Source organism: Mustela nigripes, chromosome 15 (genome assembly GCF_022355385.1).
Source record: "Mustela nigripes isolate SB6536 chromosome 15, MUSNIG.SB6536, whole genome shotgun sequence".
Classification (NCBI taxonomy): Eukaryota; Metazoa; Chordata; class Mammalia; order Carnivora; family Mustelidae; genus Mustela; species Mustela nigripes.
In genome coordinates this window covers 29,641,963-29,654,320 of record NC_081571.1, presented here as the reverse complement: position 1 = coordinate 29,654,320, position 12,358 = coordinate 29,641,963, and the positions used below count along the sequence as shown (strand labels likewise).

Genomic DNA, 12,358 nt, shown 5'->3' with positions numbered 1-12,358 from the left:
TATGTTGAGTTGATTCTGTCTTCATGTTTCTCACTGGACATCATGGTTCTATTTGCCAGGTCCTTACAGAATACAGTATCTCTTGTAGAAAAGCCTTCTCATACTTTAGTATATACTCTGCCTGTCTCTTTCATTTTTCCCCTCTAGACATCCTGTCTCTAGTTCCCTTCCGTTGTGCTTCATGGGACAGAGTTTAGGTGGTTTTTAGAGTAACAGTTACCAGTATATAAATTTACTCTATCAACTATTATTCATCTTCTATCTTCACTAAACAGTCATCTCCGTGTCGGTAGGGACCTTGCGTGTCCTGCCCATCATTTATCCCTAGCACCGAAATCAGTGACTTAAACCTAGGCACTGATATACATTTCTAGTTCATCAGTGGGTCTCTTATTTGTCTATGGCCCAGCTAATATGCAGTGTCCAGTGCAAAGTACAATACTCTGATATTCGTAGACCGATTGCAGAATGGAAGGGGATAGTTGCCAATTTTATCTGGATCCATATATGAATATGATGCACCCCAACACAGCACAGACCTTGAGGGAATTACTTCATACTGTTATCCTATATCAGTTATCTAAAACCATTGAATCTTTTAAAAAAGATTTTATTTATTTATTTGAGAGTGTGTGAGTATGTGTGTGTGTGTGTGTGTGTGTGTGTGTGTGTGTGAGGGAGAGAGAGAGAGAGAGAGAGACGGCACAAGCAGAGGGAGGGGCAGAAGGAGAAGCAGACTGCCTGCTGAGCAGGGAGCCCAGTGGAGGGCTTGATCCCAGGACCTTGGGATCATAACCTGAAAGGAAGCAGACGCTTAACCAACCAAGCCACCTAGGCTCCCCCCACTGAGTCTTTTGAACGAAATAGTTCCTAAGCTTTATCTTTCCACTCTGTAATGGCATTGCTAGATTATTATATTTTTTTGGATCTTAGTTGAGAACTTTCTATATATCCCTCCTAAAACTTAGCCCAATGAATGCCTGCATGGTTTTTGCTTGTGATTCTCTTGTCCAGACTTTACTCTCCAGGCTTTCTATTGTCAGCATAATTAATGAGCCTGACTCCAGGCTCCCAGAGACTTTCTGCATCATCCACACTGCTATCTCCAAATCCTAGCACATGGCCTGTTGTCCAGAGCATACTCGGTTAAATGTTTCCTGGACAAACTAAGTGATATACCTTCTCTATTTTTCAAATATTAATTAAAATTAAGAAAGGATGCCTATTGTAGCTTTCTTCCAGAAACACCATTCTTTTGGTATCTTTCTCAATGTCTACCAGCCCAAATATATTTGAATTCAGCTCACAGTCCTCCTTTTTTTGTCATAAAGAAAGTTTCAGGGTGTTTTGCTGTCGTGAAGATACACTGCACTTACATTGTAGAAACAGTTTCGATGGAAAATAAGTTTAGACCGACATAGCTTGATATTAAGGAAACATACTGGTTTCTGGTGATTGCCAGTTCCTCTTCTGCAGGTGTCCCGTCCTCCCTCTGTGGGCAGAATGTCCTGAGCCCTCTTGTGGACACTGGTGGGGGGTAAGAATTTATAGGAGTCAGTCATGAAACTCCATTGACCTTTCAGTTTGCTGCCGCAGATCAGAATTCATGGGGGGAAGTGGAGTAGAGAAGCAGCTACAAAAATTGTGGAGGGCGTATTTTAAAAGCCTATTGTTAGACTAAAGGGATTTTCATTTTGTTTAGAAAAACATCATACGTGCAGTACCTATTTCAAAGGTACCCACTGATGACTGGAAACAAGGATGTTCGCGATTTTGTCCTTTCTTTAATGTGAGAATTACTTCAGGCAGATGGTTCATCCTAGATTTGGGCAAGAGGATTTGAGTGGAGAAGGCAGGAAGTAGGGGTGGGAGCTTACTGTACTCCGCATTCCAGCCTAGGGCCCTATTTGAGTTGAGCATGTTGGTTAGATAAGCACTATTTTTTGTCTGTGCCATAGTAATGATTCTGGAACACTATGAAGGGCTTTTCTTAGGTCTGAATGTCCTTTGAAAACCAAAGAGCGTATGGCAATAGGCCAAGCCAAGAACCCCTTTTGACCTAAAACAGCCTGGTCTGATCCTTCTGTATCAAGTGCTTTCCACCAGAATCCACTGGCGGAAAAGTGTCACATTTCCTTGAAATGCACAGGACATTTAATAACAACCGCAGCATCTCTTCCATGATTTACATCTGCCTCTTCTCTGTGGGCTTTGGCAAGAAGAAGGGAATTCAGATTTGGCTATATATGGGCTAATTCCATAGGCTTGTGGCTTTGTTTTGTTCAAGCTAACTTGAGGAGACTGTCACTTTTCCTCAATTCTGTGGCAGTGGCATGATTACTATCACATCTCTTCTATCACATCCCTACTCTCTATAGGCTGTAAATTAGGAATGGATAAAAATGCAGACGGATTACAGAGATGTTATTTTTTCTCTTATCGAGATGTTTTAGGCACTCTTATGTGGTTAACTGAAAAATATTTCCCAAACTATAATTTTGACTTTGTAAGGCATAAGACAGTTTCTTTTTTCCTTTCTTTTTTTTTTTTTTTAAGATTTTATTTATTTATTTGACAGACAAAAGATCACAAGTAGGCAGAGAAGCAGGCTCCCCGCTGAGCAGAGAGCCAAACACAGGGGTCAATCCCAGGACCCTGAGACCATGACCTGAGCTGAAGGCAGAGGCTTAACCCACTGAGCCACCCAGGGGCCCTCACAGTTTCTTTCCCTCACCCTCCTATCCTCTTTCCTTCTCTTCAGAAAATACTCAGAAAAGCATATGCATTTTAGGGTCAGAATATCATCATAAAGCGAATTTACTAAAATGAGCTAGGTGGTAACCTCATATTCTTAAAGAGTCTCTGCCTTGTACCGTGTGTTGAATCTGTCGCTGGAAAATGACTAATCCGTAGGAGAGCTATTAATTTTGTAGTATTTCACAGTTCTTTTGGGGACCTGTATATTCTAATAGTTTGGTCATTAATGGTACCAAGTGCCCCAATATGTCCTATTGAATAAAAATGATGAATAATAATAATAACCCCATAAACATTTGTTGATTGATGAGTTTCTGGTTTCAGTGAAGTCACTCTGGGTTCATTATGAAACTACTTCCCCATTTCTCCACCAGATGGCAGAAGAAGGGCCAGATTACTGAGTTCAAGATATCTTTGATTCTTAGACATTGAAACGTGGTATGTTACGCAGAGGCAGGAAAAAATGCCCAAATATATTGCTATAATTTTATTTTTATTATACTTCCAACATAGGAATATCTTGAAATAAATAAAGGATTATGAAGAATTTAGATGCTAGTTGGTGGTTAAACATTAAGCCAAGGATTATGGACTGAAGAATGTACTAATATTCTTTCTGGGATCCTCATAAAGTGGGCCATGGGGACAAGAAAATTACTTAGTGAAGGTTTTTTACCCATCTTCTTCCCTCCGCACTTACATATGGATGTAAGATATGTTCTCTTACTCTTTGCTGCAATGGCTCTCGGCTTTATAGGAATCACATTCTCTACTACTGTTTAGCCTTAATTTTGAGGATAAACCCTTAAAATTCATCTCACAGGAGAGTTAAAATGTGAGGAAATAAAAAAGGGTTAGTTAGGGATCAAGGGCCATCAGCTGACAAAAAAGAAGGGTTTGAATTTGTACAGCAGAAACATGTTCCACATCTTAGCACTTTCAAATACTGCCCAATTTGCTTCCCAGTTCTTAAGGTGGGAAAAAATATTTTATTATGCTTATATAGATGTGCTTAAAGGAGAGATTTGTAAAAGACAGTGTATTTCAACCAGAAAACAACTTCGTTGATTTCCATTCTCATTGGCATGTTTCATCCATATCTAAAATCCAAAACATTGCCCATGATTTACATAGTCTGTCTTTTGAGATAAATAGCTATTAGATTACAGTTTAGAGAGAAAGGAGAGTGAATTGAAACAGATTGCTTTGAGAATATTCTTTTTAGATAATAACCTGCATGCTAGAAATGGAAAATTCACTTCAAGGCGGTGGTTCTAAAATTTTTAAATCCATATGTGAGAAGAGTATTTTAAGAAGCACACACATATTTATGATATTTTATTGCTCAGCCACTCTGTTTTCTGAGGCTTTGGCTTTAACCTTTTCTAGTCACCATGGCAACAAAGACACAAATAACGTCCATACCATGCACTGGATCTATGAGGAAGAATTTCCAACTGTATACATAGTATGAATATTTGACCTAAGCATTGCAAAGAGAATTTAATGTAATTTTAAATATAGTAAATTGTCTGAGTGAGTCATAATCTGGAAATAGTGTACATGGCTAGGAAAATGTAGTCTCATAATTGAAGAAGGGAAAACAACGTTGGATTTCTCCTTTCTAGAAACTCCATCTTGCCTTCCCACATCTCCCCTTGCTGATGTAAAGAATGTCAAGAAAAACTTGAAGAAAATCATCCTAAAATTTAATTTTTCTCCTTTTCAAAATCTAAGCCTAAAAGAAATGATATGTTTTTAGATAAATCATAAACCTGTAATCTGAGACATTGTTCTTGTGGAAACACTGCACTTCCAATTACTGGCTGTAAATTGCTTTCCTAAAAACCCTTCTAAAACATTCACTCTGTTTTCTCAAGGAAGAAAACAGACGCTGAAATTTCACCTCTCTAAGCTTCGAATACTGGCTGGGGTGCCCCCATGAATGCAAGGGTGGGTACATAGATTTTCAGTGGAATAAGTTCTGTCCTGGACTTTGTATTCAAAGACTTGGGAAGGAGCAGATAAGGATAGTATCAGCAGTGAGATCCATGTGCACTGGGGAGTTTTCTTGGGTGGGGGTGAAGAGTCAAGAAGAGAAGCAAGGAAGTGTGAATGCCACAAACACAAAGAGAAACCCCTGCCCGGACCCTTCAACTGATGCTTAATAAATGCTTTTTGATTTGAATGAATGATCAAAGTGTGGGGTTAGTGTCAGACAGGCAGCCTTAGCATGAACGCCTTGGGCAATCCAAATCTTGGTTTATTTTAATATCAGATTGTCCTAAGAGATGCCATTCCCCTGGGCTCTGTGTGAATGACCCCGAACACTTCTTGCTTGAGCCACATTTCTCCACAGAAAGCCTGTACTGAGGACTTGCCCTGTGAAGAGCAGGTTAGGGTGTATTTTTGAGATTCTATGGAGGTTGCTGCAACTCAGCACCTCAGTTTTCTGATGTCTAAAATGAAGAAAAAATAAATTAATAATAAGGAATAACATTTATGTAAAAGGTCTAACTCCTAACATTGTGTGATGCTAAATAGGAGATTTCACACGCTGTAAAAATTTAAGGTTGTTTTCATCAGAACCTTCTCCTGTTGGCATCCGTCAAGGAGGTGGTGTAGCTGAGTGGGAAAAAGGTAGTCCTGGGAGGCCAGAGAAGGAAAACCAAGTCTTAGATGGGCAGGGACCAGCTGTGAGACCTGACAGAGCCTCTCAGACCCTCTGGTGTTCAGTTGTCTCAATGGCAAAATTAATATGCTGATCTAGAGGATCGTCTCCCTAATATTTTATTTTTCTAGAGAGAATTTAAAAAGGGAGTGAGACCCCAAGTCAGTTTTACTTCTGACTTCCTTAAATAGCCCTCTAGACGTCTTGATATAGATGGAGAAATCTATATTCCAATTTGAGAAATCAGAATAAAAGATAATACATTTTACATGCCCAGAAACATGGCCCTAGGGTGAGAAGGAGAGGAAGGCGATTGATATACAGCATATGCCCCCCTACCTCCCCTCTTGTCCTTCCCTGGCCACACACATCTCTCCAGATGAACCATGGGAGAAGGCAAGCAACCAAGTAGCCAGGTGCAAAAAGAACATGGGGTTGGGGGAGGGCAAAATAAAACGGGTTTTTCTGGGCCCCAGGTAAATAGGATTTCTTTGATATTGAATGGAAGGGATAGGCATGACTGATGGTTACTCAACTTTGGCTTTTAAGACTTTCAACACTTGCAAGGCTTTCTCAATTAAAAAAAAAAAAAGAAGGAAAGCATGTACACATTTATACATCATATCCCACGTAAGAATCCAACGAAAGGGCTCATCTCCTCCCTAGTGGGCCATCTCTAACTCTTATTCTCTATATCTTACAATTTGCCTTTCACAATTAGGCATAAAAGCAGTGGCAACACTCTCTCCTTGGGGCGCCTGGGTGGTTCAGTGGGTTAAAGCCTCTGCCTCCGGCTCAGGTCATGACCCCGGGTCCTGGGATCGAGCCCCACTTCAGGCTCTCTGTTCAGCAGGGAGCCTGCTTCCCCCTCTCTCTCTGCCTGCCTCTCTGCTTACTTGTGACCTCTGTCAAATAAATAAATAAAATCTTAAAACAAACAAACAAACAAACAAACAAAAAACCCCACCTCTCTCCTATATGTTCTTCTTGGTGCAAACACTCTCTTCACCCCACCCTCTGCTCTATCTAGGGCTCCCACCACTACAAGAAGTAAGGACAGAACTTAAGAATTCTAACTAGTTTGAGAAAATTGTAAACACCCAAACTTTTTACATTTGCTATTGTTTCCATGACAGATTTTTCTTTTCAGGAGAAAAGAACATTTCTGAAAGATCAAAATTAAATCCCTTTGAAGGATCAAAAAGGATGGTGGCTCTGGGAAAGTATTAAAATGGAGTAACACTGTGTGTATCTAAAATTGTAACATTTATGAAATTCCCAAGGACTTCAAATCTGCTAAGTTTAAAACCAATCTTCTCCTTGTGTGTTTATTTCTATTGGCACAGGAAAGGCAGATATCTCTTTAACTCTTTGGTGATACAATAACATTTGGATTCATTGAAGGAAATCATTGCTGAGTGAGGTATTTCATGCTGAAGAGGTAGGTGATCACTTTTCGGACATAGAACAGAGAAGGTATATCTGTGTGTGTGTGTGTGTATTTATATACAATTTTGTATACTTATATTATTATATATTAATATTATATTAGTATATATATAAATCCTTATTCAGACCAAATTCCTCTTTGCCTCCCCCATATTATTTTCCAGTTACTCACACAAGAATGTTATCACCTTCAATCTATATGCTATTTTTTAAATATAATTTAAATATCAGTTTTGGTTCTCTTTTTAGAAACTGTTGTGAAATGGTATGTGATGGATATTAATTCATATCTGAAAAGGATATTCCTCCTTGGCCAGAATAGACAGGATTGGACACTTTGGGGAGATCTGGTTGTGACTACATAGGAGGCTGCCACCACACCACACACACACACACACACACACATACACACACACACCCCACACATTAACACAAGAGCAAAAACAACTCCCATCTCTTCAGTCCTCATCTTGTATTTCTTTCCCGGATCTACCACCAATACAATTAGAGATAAGGTAAGAGAGTGGGATAAAATAAGAATGGGAAAAAAATTCCCATTCTTGCTCATATTCTTATATAAAGCAACCCATCATCAATTATAAGCAACTTCGAATGAGTTTACCGTAATCTCTGGCCCTGACAACAAAAAAAAGACAAATAACTTGTTCTGAACCACCTCGTGCCTGAAAAGGACATGGGAAATGTTAGGAAAAAACATTGTGAGAGTAAGGAGAGCATGGACAGAAGGAAGAGAGAGAAGAAGTTGAAGAAAAACTTCACGTATCATGTGGAGTCTAATAGGATGCACTCCTTCACTGAATGCTTGTTTTGTATGCTTGGGTCCCTTATTTAGTCTCTATGATCCTTAGGCTGAAAAAGAATAAAATATCTGTGTGACTAGATTATTTTAAGGATTATGTTAAGTTATAAGTAAAAAGCATATAATTCCCTTAAAATACTTTATTTTCATTAATTTATAATTTCCCAAGGATAACAATTATGCCCATACAATCACGGAAGATGTTTGAAACATTTCTTGTTTGATGGGTGGTAACTAAAGAATTCCTTAGTCTAAAAAAATTGAACATTTGGAGGGTAAGTATTTATAGAAAAATGTGTAACATAAATGCCCAACAATAAAGAAATAAAAAGCAAAGTATGGCAGGTTTATGCTACAAGAGACACCCTTAGATACCAGGCAAACAGCAACCATAGAAAGCTGGAATGGCTATACTAATATCAGACAAAATAGACTTTACAACAGGAATATTCTTAGGAAAAGGTAATGGTAGTAGAAATGCTAGTAATCTTAGTAATGATAAGAGGGAAGCAGGGAGATATAACAATCATAAACGTAAAACTCCTCACGACCAAGCCACAAAATACATAGAGCAAGACCTGACAAGATGATAGTAGAAATAGACAAAACAATAATTATAGTTGGATATTCAAATACTCTCTCTCCACAATTGATAGAATGAGAAAGAAAATCAAATAAGGAAGATTTGAACAATATCAACCAAATTGACCTAGTTGACCTACATAAACACACTGTCACCAAATCCAGGATACACATTCTTTTTAGGCTAAGTTCATAAAACAATAATGAATTTAATAAGACTGAAGCCATTCAAAGTACATTCTGATTCCAGTGGACCTAAGTTAAAAATCAGTAACAAAAAAAAAAAAATCTGGAAAATCCTCAAATAACTGAAAATTTAATAGCATATTTCTAAATAACCCATGGGTCTAATTTCTCACAGGAGGAATTTGAAAATATTGTGAACTAATTAAAAAACAAGAACAAACAGTATCTAAGCTTTTGGAACACAGCTAAAATAGTGCTTAGAGGGGAGCTCATAGCTATAAATGCTTATATTAAGAAAGAAGAAAGATCTAAAGTCAATAATCTAAGTTTCTATCATAAGAAGCTGGGAAAAGTAGAGCACATCAAATTCAAAGGGTGGAGAAGGAAATAAAGATATGAACAGAAATAAGTAAAATCGAAAATGCAAAGCAATAGAGAATTTCAATTACATTAAAATTTGGTTCTTTAAAAACATCAACAAAATGATAAACCTCCACCTAGCCTGAACAAGGAAAGGTAGAAGCAGATGGAAATTTCCAAAATCAAGAATTAAAGAGACACACTAACATAGGCCATAAAGAGATTAAAATAATTATAAGGGATTATTATATACAACTTTATGCTATAAGACTAAACAATTTAAATGAAACGAATTGACAAATTAATAAATTCCTAGAAGGACACAAATTACTAAAATTGACTCATAAAGAAATAGTAGCTCTGAATAGATGTATACTGAGTAAAGAAATTGAATTAATACACAAAAAATCTTTCCACATAGGAAAGCCAAGTTTCAAATGATTTTACTTATAAAATCTATCAAGCATTTAAAGGAAATAGATAACCGTAATTCTACAGAAACTCAGAAAATAGGGGAAGGAATACGTTTTCTACTGATATAGTAAGGCCAGTACTAGCCTGATATAAAAGTAAAACATGTATCACAAGAAAAATAAATTAATAATACTATGGAAAATAACCCCCATGAGTACAGACACAATAATCCTTAGCAGAACATTGGCAAGTCAAATTCATCAATGTATGGAAAAGATTATAAATAATGAAAAAGTGGGATTTGCAAGATTATAGTTGAAAAATCAATCAATGTAATACACAGTATTAAGAGGATAAGCGGTAAAACCCAACTCCATAGAGACAGAAAAAGAATTGGGAAAAAAAGTCAATAGTTATTCATGTTAAAAACTCCCAAAAAACCAGGAATAAATGAAAAATTACTTAACTTAATAAAGAGTATCTAAAAAAACTCACATTTGGTGAGTGAAAGTTACTGGTGAAAGACTAAGTTCTTTCTTCCTTAGATTGGGGAAATTCACTGTATTGGAGTCTCTAGCTAGTGAAGTAAGGCAAGAAAAAGAAACTAAATGCACATAGATTAGAAAGGAAGAAATAAAATGTTTTATTCACAGATGAAATGATCTTTTGTGTAGAAAAGTTTAGGAATCTAAGAAAAAGACTAAATTATTAATGGAGTTTAGCAAGTTTATAGGATACTAAATGAATATACGAATAGCATTGTATTCCTGTACACTAGCAACAAACAATTTAAATGTAATTAATAAAAAATGCCATTCACAATAACAACAAAAAGAACAAAATACTTAGGAATAATGTTTTAAACATAAGACTGTTCTATATATTAAGATTTTATTACTGAACAAAATGAAAGAAGAACAAAATAAATGAGAAATATATTATGTGCATGGATTACAAAACCTGGCATGGTTAAGATGTCAATTTTTCTCAAACTGATCTAGAAATTCAAAATAGCCTCTAGTAAAATCCCAGCTGGCTTTCTTTAATGAATATCAATAAACTGATCCTAGGATGTATGTGTAAATGCAAACAACATAGAATAGTCAAAACGATTTTAAGAAAGAAAAACAAAGTTGACTCAAACAGCTTGATTTCAAAAGTCAACACAAAGTAAGAGTAGATAAGACAGTGTGATATGGGCATACTGGTAGACATAAAGATCAACAGTGCAGAATAGTCCAGAAATAAACCCTACCTATATATGGTCAATTTATTTCCAACAAATGTGCCAAGGTAATTCAATGAGGAGAGAGTCTTTTCAACAAATAGACCTCCATACATTTGCAAAAACAAACAAACACACAAAAAAACACCTCCTCACCAAAAAAACCTCCCCAAACTTTAAATCAGTTATCATAGATATGAATGTAAGAGCTGAAACTAAGTCTCAAAGAATACACAGGAGGAAATGTTTGTGATTTGGGGTTTGTAAATATTTCTTGGATTTGACATCAAAAGCACATCCATTAAAAATTTGATAAATTGGACTTCATCAAAATAAGAAAATGTTGGCCTTCACAAGATATCACTAATAATATAAAAAGAGACGACAGAGACAGGGAGAAAATATTTACAAAACATTATCAGAAAGAAGACTTAGATAGGATAAATAACTTTTTCAACTCAATAAGAAGACAAATAACTCCCTTAAAAAATGAGCAAACTGGAAAGAAAAAAAAATAAGCAAACAATTTGAATATACATTTCTCCAAAGAAGATATACAAGTGGCTAATAAGCATATGAAAAGATGCTCAATGCCAATGGTCACTAGAGAATGCAAATTAAAACCACAAGATACCACCTCACGCCCACTAGAGTGGCTCAAATCAAGAAGACTAAAATTTCCAAGTGTTGGTGAAGATGTGGAGGAACTGGAACCCTCATACATTGCTGGTAGAAACAAAATGGTGCAACTACTTTGGAAAACTGATAGTTTCTTAAAAGATAAATGTAAACTTACTAAACAGCCAGCTGTTCCACTCCTAGATATCTACCCAAGAGAAATGAGAATATATGTCCACATAAAAATTTGTATGTGAATTGTCATTGTAGTGTTACTCACAATAGCCAAAAAAAGGCAATGTCCAGCAACTGATGAATGCATAAAAAATGTAGTAAATCCTGACAGTAGAATATTGCACAATAATAAAAAGGAATGGATTACTGACATATACAACAACACACATCAAAAACATAGTGCTAAATGAAAGAAGCCAGATACATTAGACTATGATGATCACATTTATAAATAATTTCCAAAAAATACAATACTGCCTGAGATTAGAGAGAGGGAGAGCAGGGATGACTGCCAATAGTTCAAAGAAATTTTTTCAGTTGATGGAAATGGGTTAAAACTGGATTATTTCTGAATTCTTACAGCATCTTTTCTCATAATCACCCAAACCTGGAAACAACCAAGATATTCCTCAGTAAGTGAATGGATAAACAAACCATGGTATATCCATATAGTGGGATATTACTCAGCCATAATAAGAAATGGGCCAATGAAGCACAAAAAGACATGGATGTATCTTAAATGCTAATGGTTTTTTAAAAAACAGCTAGTCTGAAAGTGCTATATACCATACGATTCCAATAACGTAACATTACATTATAGAGATAGTAAAATGATCTGTGGTCACCAAGGGTTCATGGGTGTGGTGGGGGCCAATGTTGAATATGTGAAGTACAAGGGTTAGTTTAGGGTGGTGAAATTACTCTGTATGATATTGTAATTGTGGATATAGCACTATGCATTTGTCCAAACCCACTGAACTTAATAGCACAAAGAATGGAACTTAGGGGCGCCTGGGTGGCTCAGTGGGTTAAGCTGCTGCCTTCGGCTCAGGTCATGATCTCAGGGTCCTGGGATCTAGTCCCGCATCGGGCTCTCTGCTCAGCGGGGAGCCTGCTTCCTCCTCTCTCTCTCTCTGCCTTCCTCTTTGCCTACTTGTGATCTGTCTCTGTCAAATAAATAAATAAAATCTTTAAAAAAAAAAAAAAGAGTGGAACTTAGTTTATGTAAAAGTTTAAAAAACCATCTAGAATGTCAGGGGAT

General features: G+C 36.6%; 1 long non-coding RNA gene across 1 annotated transcript in view; it reads right to left on the bottom strand.

Annotated features, from left to right (window-relative positions):
- Window positions 1–1,447: 1,447 nt before the first annotated feature.
- LOC132002543 (uncharacterized) overlaps window positions 1,448–12,358 on the bottom strand; it is a 45,787-nt gene continuing 34,876 nt past the window's right edge. The window contains exon 4 of the long non-coding RNA XR_009399940.1: window positions 1,448–1,527. This is a non-coding gene — a long non-coding RNA (uncharacterized LOC132002543). The remainder of the gene's footprint in view (window positions 1,528–12,358) is intronic.